Raw genomic sequence first — 7,763 nt, 5'->3', positions numbered from 1 at the left:
AGCCACAAAATCACTTTCCAGAACATTCTCATTCACAGTTCCATGCTGGTGGAACGCCCTCCCCACCCTCATCCGGAATGCAGAATCCCTGACAACATTCAAAAGACAGCTGAAAACCCATCTCTTCCGTGAGCACTTAACCTTATAAAAAAATAAATAAATCCTTTCCCTTTGAAACATCACTTATCAGGCTTATGCTACTCTGAATAATACCTGAACTTCGTATTTTGAGCACTTCTTGCGTTGTTGTTGTTTTTGCCTCTTTATGATGACTCGCTGAATTTTTGTCCTAATTTGTAAGTCGCTTTGGATAAAGGCGTCTGCTAAATGACTAAATGTAAATGTAAATGTAAATGTATTTGTTGTCTCTCGCCATTGACTACCATACAATATTTTTCCGAAATAAGGTCCCATTGTGGTCAACCGGAAGGGGAGGGACTTACAAACGTAACTGCCGCTTGTCAACAGCAGCTGTCGCAGTTGCTAGGCAACAAGAACAGTCCTCCATAGGCTAGAGGGGTCTCCAACCTTTTTTCATTTGAAAGCTACTTTTTAAAAATGAAAGTGGACGAGAGCTACTCATGTAATACAATACTTAAATCTCTTAAATAATGTCTCATAACTCTCATAGTAACAACTATCCAAACTTTTTTAGATCTAAAATAGTTTTTGTAGGACTATATATGTCACCCTTAAATGTCAGAGAAAAGAACAGAATCAGAGATAATAAAAAAAATGATTATACTGTAAAAACACATAATTATAGTTGATTTTATAGTGCATGATAACGCTCTCTGTTACTAACGTAACCTCGGTTCTCTCTAGATGAGGGAACGAGTGTTGCGTAAGCTAGCTTACGCTACGGGAAAAACCCTTTTCTCGAGAATACTGAAGCCAAAAAATTATACTTAATTTTTGCATTAGTTTAAAACGCATTGCTGCATAAGCAGACCTAGGCAGAGCGGCTCGCGCGCCTATTGGTTGCTCAGCAGCAACTGCTGCAACCTATCCAGGACCTGCTCGTGACGAAGCACCAATGAGGGCGCGGGCGCCCGTGCGCGTCACGTCCCGCCAGAATGGGCGTGGCTACAGGCTATAAAAGCAGGCCCGTGAGGTTGTTCTCTGGTTTTTCAATCTGAAGCGAACCAGAAGTAGCACAAGCACGGCAGGGTTACGCAACACTCGTTCCCTCATCTAGAGAGAACCGAGGTTACGTTAGTAACCGAGAGCGTTCTCTTACGAGAGTACTCTCGTGTTGCGTAAGCTAGCTTACGCTACGGGAACCCAATGTAAAACGCAGTGCGTGCTAGAGAAGGTCCACATGCACGTTCCCAAGGGCATGTGCCCGGGGACAAACGTAAGTGGTAATATCTGGGCCGATGAGGGTTGGGCCCAGGGAGAGATAACCATTCCAGAGTGTGGGAATGGGTGCTTAATACAATAGAACAGCCAGGGACATCCGTGGGCTGAACTAAGAATGATAACACTGCCTGTCAGCCACCTGAACCCGAAGGTCAGGTGAAAAAAGATCACAGACAGGAAGACCTGGTCTGTCGATCTGGAGCCTGTGTATAACACAAACCACACACAGTCTGTGTCGATCTGCAGCGAGAGCGAACAGAGCTAGTATGTTAGACTGACAACAGTTTAGCCTGTAGGGCAGGCACCTCCAGGTTATAAAACCTGATAAATGTAGACGGAGAGGCCCAGCCCGCCGACGTACAAATATCATGGAGCGAGACTCCGCGAGACCACGCCCACGACGAGGCCTTGCCTCTGGTGGAGTGCGCTCTGACGCCCAGAGGGCAATGAAGGTTCTTAGACCTAGCGATAGCGTCAACTATCCATCTGGACAGGCTCTGTTTCGATGTGGCTAAGCCCTTAGTGCGGCCACCGAATGAAACAAAGAGCTGCTCTGACTGCCTGAAAGCATCAGACCGTTCGACATATATTCTCAGCGCCCTGACGGGGCAGAGAAAATTCACATCGTCCTCACCCTCAGATCTCGGAAGAGCTGACAGTGAAATGATCTGTGATCTGAACGGAGTGGAAAGCACTTTGGGGACATAACCGTGCCTCGGTTTAAGGATGACTTTAGAGTCATTAGGCCCAAACTCCAAGCACGAAGCACTCACAGAGAGCGCGTGAAGGTCACCCACTCGCTTAACTGAAGCGAGAGCCATGAGAAAAGCGGTCTTCAGTGAAAGATACCGCAAATCCACGGACTGGAGGGGTTCAAAGGGTTCGCCCTTCATGGCTTCCAGGACCAAGGAGAGGTCCCAGGCTGGAACCAGAGGGGGCTGAGGAGGATTTAACCTCCTAGCTCCTCTTAGGAACCTAACGATGAGGTCGTCTCTACCCAGTGACCGGCCATGCAAAGGTTTTGTAAACGCCGCAATGGCCGCCACATACACTTTGAGCGTGGAGGGGGACCTGCCCTCGTCCAAAAGCTCTTGCAGAAAGGAGAGAACCTCTGCAACGCTGCAGCGCTGTGGGTCTAAGTTTTGGGCCGAGCACCAGCCGGAAAACACTGACCATTTAGAGGCGTAGAGCCTTCTAGTAGAGGGTGCTCTAGCCTGAGTAATTGTGTTCAACACTGCCGCTGGGAGGTCAGCGAGTACCCGTTGATGGCCCATGCATGCAGGGCCCATAAGTCGGGGCGCGGGTGCCAGATCGCGCCCCTGGCCTGGGAGAGGAGATCTTTCCTCACCGGAATCGGCCACGGGGTCGTGCTCGTCAGTTGCATCAGCTCTGAGAACCACACTTGATTCCTCCAGAGCGGCGCCACGAGGAGCACAGAGCATTTGCTCTCCCTGATGCGCTTGATTACCTGTGGTAACATCGCGATCGGGGGAAACGCATAGAGCGGACGGCTGGGCCAGTCGTGGGCCAGCGCATCTCTCTGTTTCGTGAAGAATACTGGGCAGTGCGCGTTCTCCGTTGACGCAAAGAGGTCGACCTCCGCTCTGCCGAAGATGTCCCATAGTAACTGGGCTATCTGAGGGTGCAGGGACCATTCCCCGGGGGGAACGTTGTCCCTGGACAGCATGTCTGGGCCCACATTTTGGGAGCCCGGGACATGTGATGCTCTCAGTGAGCGCAGGTTGTGATGGGCCCACAAGAGGAGGCGTTCCGCCAGCTTGTGAAGGCTCCGTGACCTGAGACCGCCCTGGCGGTTGATGTATGACACCACTGACATGTTGTCCGTGCGGACCAAAACGTTGTGGCCTTTGAGGAGGGGGAGAAAGTATCTCAAGGCATTTTCGACCGCTTTCATCTCCAGACAGTTTATGTGTAGGCGCCTTTCTGAGGCTGCCCACAGACCAAACACTGGTCTGCCCTCGTAGAGGGCGCCCCAACCTGAGTTGGATGCGTCTGTCGAGATTACTTTTCGTCTCGAAGCCATGCCCAGATCCACTCCTGACTGATACCAGTCTGCCGCCTTCCAGGGATTCAGTGCTGTGACACAGTTCTGAGTTACCCTGAGGCGAACGCGGCCAGCAGACCATGCTCGCAGCGGGACCCGCGTCTTCAGCCAGTGCTGCAGCGGGCGCATGAAAAGCAAGCCCAGCTGAAGCACTGCCGAGGCCGAAGCCATAAGACCCAGCATCCTCTGAAAACGTTTGGAAAAATGGAAAAATGCTGCCGGTCCTGAAAGCTGCAGCTGAGCGCTGAATCTGCAGCGTGCGCTGTGACGTCAGCCGCGCTGTCATTGACACAGAGTCTAAGTCTGTTCCCAGAAAAGAGATTCTCTGGCTGGGAGACAGTAAACTCTTGGTCCAGTTGATTTGGAGACCCAAATCCCGTAAATGGTCGAGTAATAGAGCCCTGTGCGCTATTAACTCTGACTCTGACTGGGCTAGAATAAGCCAGTCGTCCAGATAGTTCAGTATTCGCATCCCCCGTTGTCTCAGGGGAGCGAGCGCTGCATCCATGCACTTCGTGAATGTACGGGGTGCTAAGGACAGACCGAACGGCAGGACGGTGTACTGATAGCTCAGCCCCTCGAAGGCGAATCGCAAGAAAGGCCTGTGATGGGGCGCTATTTGAATCTGAAAACATGCGTCTTTCAGATCCACAGAGATAAACCAGTCCCTCGGGCGAATTTGCGCGAGAATCTGACTGGTCGTGAGCATTTTGAACGATCTCTGCATAAGGGCTCTGTTCAGCCGTCTGAGATCTAGGATGGGTCTGAGACCGCCACCCTTCTTTGGAACGAGGAAATATCTGCTGTAAAAACCTGCCTCGCTCAGTGTGTGAGGGACGGCTTCTACGGCTCGTTTCTCTAACAGTTTCGCAATCTCGGCGCGAAGTAGGTGTGCTACTTCGTTGTTCACCGTGGTTTCGACCCTGGCTCGAAAGCGAGGGGGTCTGCGAGCGAACTGTAGTGAATAGCCTCGTTCTAGGAATCCCTCGGCTGACGGCGCTGTGAGGCTGACGGCGGGGGAGGCTGTGGCGCTGATTTCCGGTTGGGCGGCTGTTTAGAGCGACCCGTAGCGGAACTGGAGCGCTTCGGCAAGAAATGCCGCATAGCCTGGGAGGTTTTCTGAACCTCAGAGTACCGTTCCGAAAACCCCTTGACAGCCGGGCCGAAGAGACCGGATGGCGCCACGGGCGCGTCGAGGAAAGTGGCTCTGTCGGACTCCTTCATGTCGGACAGCGTTAACCACAAGTGTCTCTCGGTGACAGTGAGAGACGCCATATTCCTCCCGATGGCCTGAGCAGCGGACTTAGTGGCTCGTAGCGCTAAGTCGGTCGCGCTCCTGAGGTCATTAAAATTCTCAGGGTTCGGGCCCGCCTCGTCCATTTTACGGAGAAGGTCGGCCTGATACACCTGAAGCACGGCCATCGTGTGAAGTGCGGACGCGGCTTGACCGGCGGCGGTGTAGGCGCGACCGATCAAAGCCGAAGTAGTCCTGCAGGCTTTGGAAGGCAGTGAAGGATGAGACTGCCATCCGGCGGAAGGCGGGCAGAGGTGCGTGGCTACCGGTTCCTCGACCGGAGGAATGCAGAGGTAGCCCTTGTCTTTCGCGCCGTCTACTAGAGAGAGCGTCGAAGACACAGTAGAACGCAGCCTGGCAGAAAATGGCGCCTTCTAGCTCTTAGTGAGCTCCTCGTGGAGCTCCGGAAGAAAGGGGGCAGGCCTCGTGTGAGGCGTCGAGCGGCGGCCTGGCAGAAAGCAACCGTCCAGCCTGCTGGGTGCAGGCTCGTCAGGAAGCGACCAATCGAGGCCGAGGTCCTCCACGGCCTTGGTAAGCAGGCGAAGAAGCTCGGCGTCGAACGTAGACCTCACACCGCTCGATTCCTGAAGAGAAGGGGCGGGGTCCGGAATGGAGCCCGACCAGCCTTCGCAGTCAGAAGCCAGGATAGAGCAGCTGTCCCCTTCTGCGTCATCTCCCTCCGACTCGATATCCACAGCGGGCGGCTGGACGGCCGTGATAGAGGTGGGGGATGCAGAGAGCGATGCACACGGGGAGAGATCCGGCATGCAAGCGCTCGCGGCAGATGCCTCCGGTGTTCTCTGTGAACGGCGCTTTTTACGGCGCGGCCCAGAAGAGAGAAGCGGAGGGGCGGGATCCACGCTGAAAGATGCTAGGCGAGCCCGCAGGGTCGCCATAGACATCACTTCACATTCCGGGCAGCCGCCCAGGGAAAGCGCGTGGTCCGCGTGTGTCTGTCCCAGGCAGGAAACACACAGGATGTGGCGGTCCCCGTCGCTGAGATCGGCTCGGCAGGAGCCGCACTTTTTGAAAAGAGGCATTTGAAACAACGCCTCGCTCTTTTAGATGCAAGCGTGTGTAACGTAACACGCGGTAATGAAAAAGGATATTCGGCGCCGGATAGCGCAGCAGGAACGGCAGAGGAAGCGGCGAGATGGCCGGCTTGAAGCTCGTCCCGCTGAAGGCTCTTCGACGGCGCAGCTTCTCCAGAGAACAGCGAGGTGAGTGTCCACTTCGCTGAAGAGTTGAAAAATCAGAGAACAACCTCACGGGCCTGCTTTTATAGCCTGTAGCCACGGCCATTCTGGCGGGACGTGACGCGCACGGGCGCCCGCGCCCTCATTGGTGCTTCGTCACGAGCAGGTCCTGGATAGGTTGCAGCAGTTGCTGCTGAGCAACCAATAGGCGCGCGAGCCGCTCTGCCTAGGTCTGCTTATTCAGCAATGCGTTTTAAACTAATGCAAAAATTAAGGATAATTTTTTGGCTTCAGTATTCTCGAGAAAAGGGTTTTTCCCGTAGCGTAAGCTAGCTTACGCAACACGAGAGTACTCTCGTAAGAGAACTAGAGATGAAATGGCATGAAAATTTCATTTCATGATTATAGTGACCAAAATGATCACGGTTATCACAGAATCCTGTTCAAAAAGTACTAATACTACACAATAAAATCAATTCACCAAGTTTTATGTTTAAAACCAGCTAATAACAAATAAACTTAGCATCAATATGCACTTTTTGTTTACATAAACATTAAAATAATAACATTAAAAGTGATGGCCAGATTTTAAAGGAGTGTATTGCAACATGTTATCTACTAACATGTACAAGTTCAAATAAAGTTTTGACAAAAAAGTTTTATAAAAAGATAAACCTCGCATATTTCAGCCTTTAAATCATTTTTATAAAAAGAATGAGTCAAAAAAGATAAATTACTGACATTAACATTGCACATTAGCTTATCTTTTATTATTAATAGCAGAGAAAGTCTAATGAGGGGAGAAGTGCCACTCAATAAACTTCCGGTTGCAGTTCCACTCTTGTTCCATATGAGGGCGCTCACAGGGCGAGTGCAGAATGAATGGAGGTCTATGGCGCTATACCCCTCAAAATCCACTTTTCTCAGGATATAATTTTTTGTCTAGTAATTTGAATGTTGTTTTCGAAAGGGGATGCAAAGAAATTACACATTGCTTGGTGTTAGATTTTTTAGAGTCACTTATTTGCTTAAAAAGTCTTTCAAAATGTCAATGACGTCATACACAACACATCGTACGACCAGAGATACTGCTTCACGGCAATCCTTCAGTCACTTTGGTGCTTTCGCGCTCTGCACTTTCTTTTCTCTCGAGGCATCGACAACACAGCTGACACAGGTAAATACACGTGCTAGATGAGTTTTTGTTTTGTTTGTTTCTGGTCCGGCTTCGGATGCCACGATGCCATCAAGCGGTATCTCTGGTCGTAATCAGTCCTTCACTGACCAATCAGCGTTCATTAGCAGAATGCTAGCGTGTTATGGGCAACAACAACTCAACCTGTAAGAAATCGAAAGGACATAAGTACTCGTTCATTCAACTTTCGACCTATAACCCATGTTGAACTTGCAAAACCTACAATCAAATCTGAGATTTCTCAACGGCAATCTGGTGAAAGAGACACATTTAGCCGCCTAGCCCCATTGACTCCCATTCATTTTGCACTCATGGCGAGCGCCCCCAGTGGAACTTTGATTGGAATTACAACCAATAGGACTTAATAGGGCGTTGGAGTGAACAGGCTTTCCGTAGACATGCTTTGTTAACGTTTGTTAATAGTCAAATTCGGTCCGATTTTCCCGTGGCATCTGTCGTTGCTATGCAACCATGCACTGCGCTCTCCACAAGGACAAAGAAGTTTTAATAGCTAATGGATTTCCACCACCGAGAAACGCTTGCTGCTGCTACAAGATTTATTTACGGAGAAGAAAAAAACACCCGTAGTGTTTGGGTGCACCCCCATCCTTCATGTTGACTCGCTGCGCCTGGAAAAATTAGCGCGTCGCT

Source organism: Leuciscus leuciscus (genome assembly GCF_965113295.1).
Source record: "Leuciscus leuciscus genome assembly, chromosome: 19".
Lineage (NCBI taxonomy): Eukaryota > Metazoa > Chordata > Actinopteri > Cypriniformes > Leuciscidae > Leuciscus > Leuciscus leuciscus.
This window is presented reverse-complemented; position numbering follows the sequence as displayed.